Genomic DNA, 12,947 nt, shown 5'->3' with positions numbered 1-12,947 from the left:
TAATAGCCCTTTTATTATTCCATCTAACACTAATCCATGTACTACCATAAAGGAATTTGCAAGTGTAATTAAGGCTACGAATAAACTGATCTTAAAAAGGGAGGGATCATCCTAGATTATGCAGGTGGGCCCAGTGTAATCACAAGTCTTTAAAGTGGAAGAGAAAACAGAAGAGTCGTTCAGGTATATGTAGCGGAAGAAGAGGTCAGAGAGATTCTAAACATGAGAAGGATCCAACACACTGTTCCTGGCTCTGTGCTGTAGGATCCTGTATGCAAGGACCTGAGAAAGAACCCTCTAGGTGGTAAGGTGGCCACCGACTGACAGCCAGCACGGAAAGGCACATCTCAGCCCTAGTACCAAAAGCAACTGTGTTTTGCTGACAACCTGAGCGAATTTAGGATTGAATTCTTCTCGGAATTGGCTAATAATAGCTCAGCTAGCTGACACCTTGGTTTTGGCACTGTGAAACTTAAAGCATAATAACCAGCTGAGTCAACCTAGACTTTTGAACTACAGACTTGTGAGAATATATTTGTGTTACTCGAATCCACTGAATGTGTGGTAATTTTTAAGGCTGCAATGGAATACTAATATAACTGGTGATTTTATGGTCAGGAGGCATATGAACCTATGAATCCAAACTCCAATCATTTGATTCAGTTTTATAGTTCCTGCCAAACTGAGTCTGTTACTCAAAATTATCTCCACCTATAAAGTCTTTTTTTTATTTGTGCAGGGGATAAAACACACAATCTAGTGATATCAAGTGAGAAGAGAGTGATGTGATAGTCTCTTTATGGGTTTTCATGAAGCAAAGAACTCTGAGATTGAAAGCTGGATGTTATTTGGTATCAGAAGCAAGTCATGGAGGTTGGAGATAAGATTACATAAGAACAGACAATATTTGAGTAAACAATACCTTCTTCCTTTTTAACTTTGCTGAAGCTCTATCCCCAAGAGGATAGGGAACAATCTTTTGTACTGTACTCAAAACAACAATTCATAGGACACTTAGTGCACCACGATGCATTACAAATACCTTTGAAAGCTTTTTATTTGATCATCATATATTAGGCATCCATTAAATACCAGATTCTAAATGTATTAGCTTCTATTTTGTTTGATTTTTTTTTAACGAAGCCTATCTTTCAAGTAACTTAGAGAAGATGACACAGAATGCAAGAATACACAGACACACACATGCTTGTGTTTACCCATTTGTAAATATTAGTTTTATATAAACTAGCAATATAAGCTTCATAAAATAGAATATCATTAAATTAGAAAAGAGACATCTATAATATAGAAAAAACAAAACAAAACAAAACAAAAAACCACCTTCTAGCATTTTCATTGATTCTTTTCAAGTGGTTGATTGATGATTAGTTTAGTTTATGTCAGAAACAAAAGCCTTAGAGAAACACTGATTATTCAAATTTTCGTAAGGAAGAAAAAAACCTCCATTATAATTTTAAGTAAGTGTCACAAAAATTGCTGAAAAAATTAATCATAAGTAAGATTAAACACACTAGCCTCAGAAAATGAAACTTTGTAGCTCTTTCCTTCTTGAGGATCCAAGTTACAAGTAGTTCTTCAGGTTATTGTGAGAAACCTGTATGCTCTAAAATTTCTAAAGGTAACACACAAGCAAGATTTGTAAATTTTAATTCAGTTTTCAATGTGTCTCAATTAAAATATTCTTATTTTTAAAAAATGTTTTATATGTGTGCTTCAAATGTTACTATTTATAAACTGTATTTCAAATGTTATATACATGTGCATCTTATTGCCACTGGAAATTTATTCAGTAACCTTAAGGAGATGCTATGGCGGCTGAGATGTGTTTTTTTTAAGTTCAAGATTTTGTCTTTAACTGTGTACTACTAACAGAAATCAAATATTGTGTTAAGTGACATGTTACAAATACTGTGTGCCACACTATTATGAAAAAGTACAGAAATGAACAAAAATATCAACTACCTCAGAGGAGGTGAAATATAAGATAAAATAGTATTGTTTGATATATTTGAGAATATTAAAATCACACAAAACAGGGATAAAAGTTTCAATAGACATGCTAAATGGAGTGGTCATAACTAAAGGATTACGTAGGTAGTCCTTGAGCATAAAACAAAGATAGAAAAAGTAAGTAAAGAGGCACAGAAAATAAATCACTTCATATCCAATACCTGACTCACAGAATCTCAAGCAACAGACAACACAAACAACAATATATGATACTTCACCAGAGCTAAAAATTCAATTCACATTTTTTTAAGAAAAGATTTTTCCAAAATTAAAGAGGTTATAAAAGGAAGGTCACATGCACATTTTTCAGTAGCATCAGAGGTTGCTAGAAAACCATTGGAATACCTTCAAAGTTCTGAATAGAATGATTTTTGAAACTGAATAATCAGTAAAAGTATTAAGTAAGCATAAGGCTTAAAAAGTATAAATGCGTACATAAGCATAAAGGAAAGGTTTCTTGAAATAAAGAGCATTTACTCCTTGGAAATGATCTGTTCTAAATAAAATGCCACCAAATAACACCTTTTTCAATCAGATAAAGCTCTTTAAAGTTTACTTTTGATTAAATGAGTTGGCTATTGGATGAAGGTTAAAGCTAAGGAGGAGAGAAGAAAACTGGATGAATCTCCTCTCTAACCTGAATGGCGGTACAGATGAGAGCAGCGTCAGTAGATGTGCTCAGCATCTTGATTGTGATAATGGTTTCATGAATGTATCAAAATTTCAAAACTCTTCGAATTGTACAATATGAATGTGCCATTTAATATTTGTCTATTCCTCCATAAAACTTTTAAAATGTAAACATTGTAAATATAATATTTCAATAAATATTCATTTTCAATTTTTATCCAGTATATTAAAATTGTCTTTCAAACTTTTCTATAGATACACTGATCACTTTGATAAAGTCATATGGAATATAAACTAAAAGTAAAAATCTAATCTTTCCCCTTTGCAAATAACAGCTAAATACCATCGTTACATTTAAAATGTTATCAAATTGCCAATATGTCAGGGTTTTTCTGTAGAGTGAACGAAGCACAAATTCTGAAGCCAAACAGGCACGGTTTCAACACTTGGCTTTAACCATACTCCTTATGAGGACCTGAACAAGTGATTTTTTCAAAATTCTCATTTTTTTAATGTAAAAAAGGCAAAATACCTATTAAAAATACTTTGAGAAACTAGCTATCAAAGAGTCTGTCATTGTTGTCCAATAATAGTTTCCTTTTCTTCCACTCTTTCTTTTTTCCATTATCTCTTATTTTTTTAGCATCTTCTTTTTTTCTTATTCTCTATCAAGTATCTAACGTTTATGAATACTGATTTAATTTAATTTCCTCAGAAGAGTCTCAGTATATCTGCCTCTCTTCTGTTTTCTAAGCAAGGTACATGCACATCTTTGGAAAACATCATATAAAGCATTGATTAATAAGGCCCTTAGACTTTAAAATGTCATTAAAAAAAAGATAAGTGATGAGAGTGATCCATTTTTAGTTTGCAATGTATGGAAAGCATTTTAGTTTATTCAATAGTAATCAACAGCCTCTGCACTGTTGTTTACTGATTGCTATTACATCTTCCTAAGGGGCCTGAGTAGAGATTAAGTGTTTCACAGAAAAGTTACACAGTCTGAGCCTGAAGGCATTTCATAATGAAGGTAAAATTAGAGAGGCAGTATTTTGACATCTGTAGGAATCACATTTTGCAAATATAGCTTAACATTCTGGGATTTTTTTTTTTCCCTTCAAATTCAGATATGCTTCAAACCTCTGTAGATATTATAGGAGTAAAGCTGTCAGCGTGGTTAGTTTTCTCAGAATAAACCCAAATCTCCCTCTCGAGTTCCTGACAGATATGTTTTCCATTTAGCAGTGGACTGAAATAGGTGAAAACCACAACACCTTTTCCCATTAATATGAATGTTATCAGATGACTTGGGTTCACATCCTTCTAAAGCAAAGATAAAGACGAGACAAGGAATACTCTCAGGAACAAATTCAAACTGAATAAAAACTCTCTTTTCTTTGAGCCCTGACAACATTTTTTTAGAATAATGCAAATGAATATCATTTTGAAACCAAATGGAAGACTGGGGCAGGAAATATACCACATGAACCTGGAACAACCCGTAGTTCCAGAAATTAAAACATACTCAAAATGAAAAACAAACAGACAAGCAGTCTTAATGAGGGTATGTCAAAAGGTTTGATTTTTAGTTAACAATGATCTATCAATATTGCTTCACTAATTAATGAACTAAATAAATGAACCATAGTAATGCAAGATTTTAATAATTATGGAACTGGATGAAGGGTATTTGGGAAGGAATTCTTTTACCTTTGCAGTTTTTCTGTAAATCTAAACTATTCTAAAGTTTAAAAATTAATTACCAAAAACAGAAACAAATTTATTTAATCATAAGGATTTTTAAAAAATAATGTTTGCATCACATTTATCATTAAGTAAACTATTAGTCAATACACTTTTAGGTTCTTTATTTAGGAAACAAGGATCTACATAGACAACCTCTGAAGAATTGAAAAAATGCATCTTAGTAATTTTCAAGTATTCATTTTCAAGTTCATTTTCAGTAACGTAACTGTTTTGTAAGGGAAAATTTCAAGACTGAATTTATGTTTATTACTACAAATACTCTTTTTTGGCCCATTTTTCTATGTAAGAAAAGTACTCTGACAACAGAAACATTCTTATACTTTACGAGTCAAAAATATCTGCTGCAGAAATTAAGTAATAATATATTTTTTTCTCTGAAGCCTATGGGGCTTAAAATATTCTCATTCACAGTGATTTCATTCCTTGTGGCAAATTGAACAATGTGTATGTATGAAAATGTAGTTGATGGGACTATGCCACAAATTCAGTTAGTATAAGGAAAGTCTCATTTTCTATAGTTACGTCCCTTAGTTTGAGTGAGCTATAGAATTTTCATTATTCAGAAATGATAGTGGAATAAAATACAGGGTTTTGCAAAGTATGATCCATGGTATATAAGTCTACTAAAATGTTACATATTATGTTCCTCTTTTGAATATCAGATCCACAAATTATTATATGAACAGCTCAGAGGAGCCTTACAGTAACAAAATCTGTTTAGCATTGTTTAATCCAATATTTCTCAAAGTTATTTAACTATGGAATGCTTTTTCACTCAATAGTTATTAACCTTGTACAAATACTGTATTCCATGGAACATGATTTTAGAAATGCTGGCTTGTTAGAAAACACTGAGCATGAAATGCTTCCTGTATTTCATTGTGGTAATCTTGACATTATCAATTGCAATCTTTGTGTCATAATTTTCACTATGAGTGAAAATTATTGAGTAAAAACAAAGCAAGTAGAAAAGAAACCAGAAATTGTAAACAAAACATATCGTTGGTCATTCTAAACTCAGGGAATTGGTGAGACTATTTTGAATATAATATGCTAATGCAAACTGATTAAAAGTCGCTACAATTTTTCCAGTAGCTCTCGTTGACTATAAAAGTAAAAGTACACAGAATCCAAGGGGAAAACATGTCAAAATTGTTATAAAATTATTTATCTATCTATCTAGTCATCTATCATTTATCTACACAAACATGTATGTATATGGATATGTGTATGTATGTATACTTTATATTTATCTATATCTATATCCATATAGATATTTAACATTATCCCTGTCTCTATAAATATTTGAGGATTTAGACTATTATAATGAATCAGAGCAACAGGCCTGAGATTGTGTTAAAAAGGGTCTATGGATACTGATTTTTGTTATAATTTTTCCATTTTCACATTCTCAAGGTCTCATTAGTCAATTAAAGATTTTGCTAATTTTGATGATTAGAATTAGAATTAAAGATGTAGAATTAAAGAATATAGAATAAAAGATTTTGCTAATTTTGATGATCCTAGACAAAAGAGTTTGGAAAACAAGTTGCAGGAAACTAAAGTACTGGATGAAAATTTTGAAATCAACAAATGTATCCTTTATTTATAAAAAAGTTAGAATTGTGAGCTCTATCCAATTTTATAGAAATAAAGATATCCTGAGTCTTTTGGTTCTGAATGTATGGTGCTCTTTATGGATATCACACTGAATTAAACCCTTGGTGTATAGAGTAAATTGTTGTTGATTCTAGAAAGAAAATATTTCTTTATGATCAAGGTAGATTTTCATAACTAACAGGAAAAATTTTATACTATGAAATGGAAATTACAATAAAACCTGGGTGTGAATACTGTCTTTGTTGTTCAATGACTACATGTTTTACATTAAGCAACTTGATCCATCTAAACCTCCTTAACATTTTTATCACATTTAAAATCACATTTAAAAAGAGTCATACTAGATTAACCTCTTAAAGTATGGCTGTGAAGGTGAAAACAGATACAATTTAAGAAGCGCTTAGCTTAGCACAATGTTTAGTACAAAATGAATTCTAAATAGATACCATTTCTAAAATTAATTGTTAGGGAAAGAGTGAAAATTCCACTTCAATTTAATTCCCATAAAAGTTTTGAAGGATAATTATGAAAACTGGTTTAGGGATCATTTTGTACATTAGTTCACTGAAAATTATAAATATTACATGTGATCATTAATTTTATGTGTCAATTTGACTAGGCCATGAGTTGTTCTGATATTTGGCTAAATATTATATCTGGGTGTGTCTCTGAAGGTGTTTCCCAATGAGATTTACAATTCAGTCATGAAGTCAGTAAAGCAGATTATCCTCCCCTATGTGAGTGGGCAGCATTCAATCATTCCTGGGCCTGAATAGAACACAATGTGGAGGAAGGGAGAGTTCAACTCTTCTTCCATCTGACTGTTAAGCTGGGACATCAGTCTTCTCCTGCCCTAAGACTGGGTTTAAGCCATCGGCCTCTCTGGTTCTCAGGCTTTCAGACTGAATCTCACCACTGATCTTCTTCAGTTTCCTGCTTGTAGATATCAGATTGCGGGATTCTCAGCCTCCATAAGCACTTGAGCCAACTCTTTATAATAATCCCTTTCTCTGAATATATGCTATTGGTTCTGTTTTTCTGGATAACCCTGACTAATACAGATTTTGGCTCCAAGAGGGGTTAAGAGGGGTTCTAAAGGAACAGAATGTTAAGGATGACTTTTTAAAATCGGTTCCAGGGTTTCTGGAATTGACTCTCTAATCTGATTAGATTTACAGATGCTCATGACACTATTTCTAGTAGTAAAGAGAGCACTGATAGCCCATGCCATGATCTGGCAAAATATCTTCACTAGATCTCCTAATCAACAACTTAAAAGAAGAAAGGAGCTGGATGAGCATGTATATAGTACTTTTAAACATTTTTGGAAAACTAACGAATATAGTGGCGTTGGCTGGTTGCTCCTAATATCACTGGATGAAGTGGTATTAAAAAAAGATGATCTCAGAGATTTAAATGTTCAGGTCAAGCACCACATAAATAACCTAAGAGCTTCCTTGCATGCCTTGAAGAAGACCTTTATCTCCTATAGTTGCAGGGCTAAAACTGCTGAAAATCAAATGCAGTATCTGACCCTGAGAATGGCTAAATTACAATGCAAGGTGAACTTCCAGCTTCACAGGATGTCTACTGTTAAAGTGAGGACTTTGATTGGGAAAGAATGGGATCTTATAATTTGGGATGGTGACTTGTGGAGAAACCCTTATGAGACCAGACACATCGAGCTCCTAAATTCTAATGAGTTTTCTTTGTCAGTGGAAGTGGCACTCTCAGTGGAAGAGACCTCCCCACCCCCATCAGCCATGGTTTCCTCACCCCGAGTTGTATCAACCTCTCTACCCTCCTCTGAGGGAATTAACCCTGCGCTGCTTCAGAAAGTGCAGTGGCCTCCCCTGAGGCAGTTACCATGGGAACACTATGCAGATGCTTCTCAGGACCCACCCCCATTACCCCACTTTGTTTTTAGACCAATAACTAGACCCAAGTTCCAGCAGGCCCCTAAAGGGGAGGTGCAAAGTGTGACTCACGAGGTACTTCTCCACCACTCTCCAAAATAACTACTGAATTTTTTTATATAGAGAGATGGAAATCCAGGGAACATAAGTGGGAATGGATACTAATGGTATGGAATAATGCTGGCAGGAACATAACGTTGGATCTGTCTGTATTTACTGATATGGGCTCCCTTAGCAGAAATTTTGCATTTAAAGTTGTAGCTCTGGGAGTTAGAAGACCTCTAACAATTTTGGGGTTGGTTGGCTGAAACATGGACAAAAGTCAGCCCACAGTGAGCAAACTGGAACTTCCAGACCCGCCTTGCTTTGATGTAGAAAAGGCTTAGGGGATTGGAATGTTAGAGTGGATTTGTCATTTAAGACCTACTCAGTCACACTGGTTGTGTCCAGAAAACATGTACTATGAGAAATAATAGTATAAAGACAGCAGACGCCAACATCCGTGACAGATCTCTGTGATCACACTTCTCTGCAACTCAGATCTCACAGTGATATCTGCAGTCACTGAATTGGGAAATCTAAATGCAATGGGAGTAACTGGATCCCTAGGAGGCAGGGGCCAAGCAGTGGCATTCAACTGCCAAAGGCAAGGTGGGTGTGGTTTGCCATGATGGAAAAATAGTCTGACTCTCACAGACTTATGGCATTTAGTAGTTGATAACAGTGTCTCAGGAAGTGAAATAGGTAGAAAGTCTACTCCTTTATTACTTGATCTATATAAGCAAAATTTTCTAAGTTAAGTGAACAAAACTCTAATCTGAATCATAAAAACAGAGAGTCAAAGCCCCTTGGTCAATTCCCAGATTTGAGCCAGTTTACAGACCCAGAACCCCTTAAATGAAGGGGAAGCTGGGTCCCCTTGAGGAAAGACCTCTGTAAAGGTAGTTTATATGGTTACTCTTTCTCATATCCTTCACCAAGGGGACTGACATCCTTTTGCCAGGGTAACCGTGATTTGGGAAAAAGAAAATAATCAGAACTTTCAGAAACTACTGGACACTGGCTTCGAACTGACATTAATTCCAAGAGACCCAACACATCACTGTAGTGTACCGATCAATGTAGGGGCTTAAGAAGATGATCAATAGAGTTTTAGCTCAAGTCCATCTCACAGTGGGCCCAGGGATTCCCAAGACCTATCCTGTGTTTTTTTTCCCCTAGTTCCAGAATGGATGCTTGAATAGACATACTCTGAATGGGCCAAAAAGTGAGGATATTTGTGTCCCATGTGAATGCTCACCTAAGGTTTACCTCAGCAGAATAGGCATTAATAATCAAGCAGATAAGATGACCTCTTCTGTGGATACCAGTCACCCGCTTTCCCCAGCCTCCTCTGTCACTGTCCAACAGGCTCAAGAACAAAGTGTCCATGGTGGCAGGAATGGAGGTTATGCATGAACTAAGCAACATGGACTTCCATTCACCAAGGATGACCTAGCTAAAGCCACCGCTGAGTGCCTAATCTTCCAGGAACAGAGACCAACACCGGCCTTCCATTCCCCTGGTGGCAAGTTCCATCAAGGAAGGAGCAGTATTTTGTTCATATAGGAATAGACAATTACTCTGGAAATGGATTTGCCTTCCCATGCACACACGCTCCTACCAAAATTACCATCAGTGGACTTACAGGATGCTTTATCCACTGTCATAGTATTCCACACAGCATTGCTTCTGATGAAGGAACTTAGTTCACAGCAGAAGAAGTGCAAGAATGGACCCATGTTCATGAAATTCACTGGTATTACCATGTTCTATATCATGCTAAGTAGCTGGCTTGACAGAACAATGGAATGGTCTTTTGAAGACAGTTAACAGTAACAGTTAGATGGCAATACCTTGTAAGGCTGGGACAAGGCTATCTAGGAGGCTGTATATGCTATGAATCGGTGAGTCTATATATTCTATTTCTGCTACAGGCAGAATTCATGGGTCCAGGAATCAAGGGGTGGAAGTGGGGGTGGCACCACTCAATATTATCTCTAGTGACCCCACAGCAAATTTTTTTTCTTCTTGTTCCCCTGACTTTATGCTTTGCTGGCCAAGAGGTTTTATTCCAGAGGGGAAAACTTCTTCCACCAGGAGACAAGGCAACGATTCCACTGAACTGGAATTTAAGACTACCACTTGGTCACTTTGGCTTCCTCATGCCACTGAATCAACAGGCAAAGAAGGGAGTTACTGTGCTGGTTGGGGTGCCTGGTGCTGACTACCAAGAGGAAATTGGGCTACTACTGCACATTGGAGGGCAGGACGTATATGTCTGGAATACAGGATATCCCTAAGAGTGTTTCTTATTATTATGATGTCTTTTGCTTAAGGTAAATGGAAAACTACATACGCCCAATCCAGACAGACTGCTAATGGTTCATACTTTTCAGGAATGATCAGGTTTGAGTAACTCCATAAAATTAACCACAACCAGCTGAAGTCCTTGCTGAGGGCAAAGCAAATAGAGTGGGCAGTGGAAGAAAGTAGTTATAAATACCAGCTGTGACTGTGTGACCAGTTACAGAAACAAGAACTGTAATTATGAATTTTTCCTCCTTAGTTTGTTATGAATACATTTGTGTGATGTGATGTGTGTGTGTGTGCATAAAGAAAATATCTTTGTTTTCTTTCCCTTCATATTCCCTTACCATATAACATAAGAGGTGTTGACTTTATATCAAATTATTTAATATTTTTAAATTTTACGTCATAGTATTTAAGTTATGGGATCAAGGAAAAGAGTGAACCTCACTCAAGGGCTTTACCTTTTCTTCTGGGGAAAGGATTAGTGCATTTTCAGTTGTACTTAGGAGAGTTATACCATGTTAGACAGAATTATAACCTTGTTATTGCCTTTATTTAAAAATGAAGTATGGTTTAAGAAGATGTGTGTGGGTACCAAGTTGATAAGAAGTAGACTTGTGATTGTTAATTTTATGTATCAACTTGAGCACGTTACATACAGAATACCGAGATATCTGGCTAAACATTATTCCTGGCTGTGTCTGTGAAGTGTTTCTGGATAAGATTTGAATTTGAACTGGTGAACTCAGTAAAGCAGATTACCTTTACTAATGTGGGTAGGCACAATCCAGTCCACTGAGGGCCTGAATGGAACAAAATGTGGAGGAAGGGAGACTTTGCCCTTTCTTCTTCCTGACTGGTCAAACTAGGATGTCAGTCTTCTCCTGCCTTCAGAAGGGGGTTTACCTGATTGGCTGCCCTGGTTCTCAGGCCTTTGGAGATATATATATATGTATATATGTATATATATATATATATATGGCCTATTGATTCTGTTTTTCTGGAGAACTCTGATTAATACATTAACTGAGGTACAAGATTCAGTGATTTTCTAGGACCCTTTCCAGAGCACTTGATTCAGAGTAGATGGAGTGGAGACCAGGAATATGCATTTTAAATAAGTGCCCCAAATGATTTTTATAATCATTTTATCCCAGTTCAGAACTAAAAATAAAAACAGGTGGGTAAAACTATAAGGTTCAGTTATCAGAAAGTTCTGGGTGAAATTCCTCTTACTAGATATTTGAATATGGACATGGCACTAAATCTCTTTGTCCATAACATGGGGGAAACTATGCCTATTTCATAGGATTATTATAACAATTGAATGAGAAAAAACTGTACACTGAGGACATAATATAAAATATGTGTGATATGATTTCTGTGTAACACAGAAACCTCTTTCTCTGTATGTATCTTTATCATCTATCATCTATCTATCTATCTATCTATCTATCTATCTATCTATCTAAGTTTTCTAACCATAAACCTCCTAATGTTGATATGACTGACTGAGAGAAGGAAATGTCAGAATTTCATATAATTAGGGGTGATTAATGGCTTGCTGACAAAATTAATGAACTATACTTTTTTGTTTCTTCTTATAATAAAAGAAAATTTTTTTGAAAAACCATGTAAAAGATGAAAGAAATTAGCCTTAATTCCCCAACTCAGCTGTAAAAGTGTTAACATTTTGGATTCAAGCAAATCTTTTTTTTGCATGAATCAGCATGTGTTTATTCACACTAATTTTTAATTTTTATTCTTGCCAAAGAGTTAGGAGATTTCCACAGCATCACTGAGTAAATGATTCTTGCTTTCTCATTAGTTATAATGCCTTTTATAACATATATTAAGTACTTACAAATTCTAAAGTTTATTTATGTGTGTGTATATATGATTACATATGTTTATATATTTATTACAATCAAACTCACATAACTAATATATAAGCCATATCTGTTAAAATATAATATACAAGATTCTTGTTTACCTGAAAGAAATGTTGGATATGTTAAAAGTTAAATGTACTGGCAAACACTAAATATATTTGCTATATTAACACCAATTAAAAAGAGAAATCTCCATAAATTTAAATAATTGATCTTTTTGGGAAAAATAACTTTAGCTGTCATGTTCAAGCATTACTGTTCATTTTCTTATTCTAATATATAAGTAGTCTTAGAAAAAATAACTTTTATCAGCAAATTACAATACCAACTGCAATTAAAATATATATTATTATATAATAATATATATTATTAGAGGTATTATATTGGCATTTCTTTACTTCCTGCACCCATTTCTGAAGATTTATTGCCCTTGAGGACTTAGATTCAGATAAGTAATCTTTACTATTTGACAAAATTTTATCTCTGATTCTCTGTCTCCTCTGTGATGAACTTCATTCTCTTTATTTTTCTCTTGAATCTATACTGAACAATAATTGTTCAGTATCTCATATCTTTTATTTTGAAGTGGGGACCTTTTGATTATTGGCCAGCAGAGGAGAGATAGTTCATAAGTCCTCTTAATTGCCCATTATCTAGGTTTGACCAAAATTTAGTCAGGCTTTTCTCCTCCCCACATGTACCTAGACTTACATTTGCCCCAAGCTCAAACAAAAACTAA

The sequence above is a fragment of the Balaenoptera ricei genome, chromosome 3, assembly GCF_028023285.1.
Source record: "Balaenoptera ricei isolate mBalRic1 chromosome 3, mBalRic1.hap2, whole genome shotgun sequence".
Taxonomy (NCBI): Eukaryota; Metazoa; Chordata; class Mammalia; order Artiodactyla; family Balaenopteridae; genus Balaenoptera; species Balaenoptera ricei.
The sequence above is the reverse complement of the archived record's forward strand: the minus strand, read 5'-3'. Positions refer to the sequence as shown.